The 1,206-nt window shown below is 56.6% G+C and overlaps 1 pseudogene; it reads right to left on the bottom strand.

Moving 5' to 3' along the window:
• Positions 1-524: 524 nt before the first annotated feature.
• LOC119304622 lies at positions 525-663 on the bottom strand (annotated as a pseudogene).
• Positions 664-1,206: the final 543 nt, after the last annotated feature.

Genomic DNA, 1,206 nt, shown 5'->3' with positions numbered 1-1,206 from the left:
GATATTATTCAGAAAAAGATCACGATCTTTGGTGTGAATGGCTGAATGACCAATGTGTTTAATATCCGTACCTGAACCACTCGCGGTGTGAATCTGCTCGTTGCCTTGGTAGCGGTCTCGCACGGTCAGCTTCTCCAGATCGCCTGTGATATGGTCGGTAGCACCACTGTCAAGGTACCAGTTGGTGTCTACCCCATACTGTGGTGCTGCGAGATTGGCTGACTTCTCTTCTCCTCCTTGGTAGGACTCGTCGTAGCGTTTTCAGCACTTCCATGTTGGGTGGCCCATCTTGCCACAGATCTGGCATTGCACCCTGGGCGCAGAGGCATTGTTGTTGTAGTTGCCGTCGCCGCCGTTGCCGCCATGTCCATCGCGACCGCCGCGGCCGCCGCTGCGACCGCCGCGATCACCACCAGCGCCGCCCTGTCTGCGGCCGCGATCACCACCTCCGCCGCCAAACTTGCAGCCTCGAGTGGCAGCATTGGCAGAGCACTGAGACCCTCCACCACGAAGATTCAGCCTCATCTCGAAGCTGAGCAGCTGTAAATACAGCTCGACCACGCTCACCGGTTCCACCCGAGAGAACATAGCAGAAATCACCGGGTCGAAGTCTTCTTCGAGCCCAGCTAAGATGTGGGAGACGATGTCATCCTCGTCCACCCTCTTCCCGGCTGCAATCAGTTCATCACAGAGGGACCTGATTTTCCCAACATACTCCGTGATGGAGGAGTTGCCCTTCTGCAAGTTGGCGAGGGCGATGCGGACGTTGGTGGTCTGGGAACGGGTGCGGGATGCAAGCATACCCTCAACCGTATTCCAGAGCTCGGCCGAAGTGTGACATGATGCAACCTGGATGGCTATCTCACGAGGGAGAGTCGTCAGAAGATATGAGAAAACTTGCTGATCTTTCGCGTACCAGGTTTGGAACTCCGGGTTTGCTGCCTTCGCCGTGGTCTTGCCATCAGACGAGGTTACGTCGATCTGCATCGGTGGTGGCGGCCGCTCGACGTCGAGGTACTGCTCCATTTGCGCCCCTCGGATGGCGGAGAGCACAGTTGCGTGCCACAGGGCTTGATTGCCCTTGCCGAGTTTCTCTGTGGCGGCGTGAGCAAATGGCGAGACATGGAAGGAACTCGATGATGTCACCATGGATGAGTTTGAGGGCAGCTCTGATTACCATGAAAGAAGAAGAAAGGCGTGGAAGCG

The sequence above is a fragment of the Triticum dicoccoides genome, chromosome 5A (assembly GCF_002162155.2).
Source record: "Triticum dicoccoides isolate Atlit2015 ecotype Zavitan chromosome 5A, WEW_v2.0, whole genome shotgun sequence".
In the NCBI taxonomy this organism is placed as follows: domain Eukaryota; kingdom Viridiplantae; phylum Streptophyta; class Magnoliopsida; order Poales; family Poaceae; genus Triticum; species Triticum dicoccoides.
This window is presented reverse-complemented; position numbering and strand designations above follow the sequence as displayed.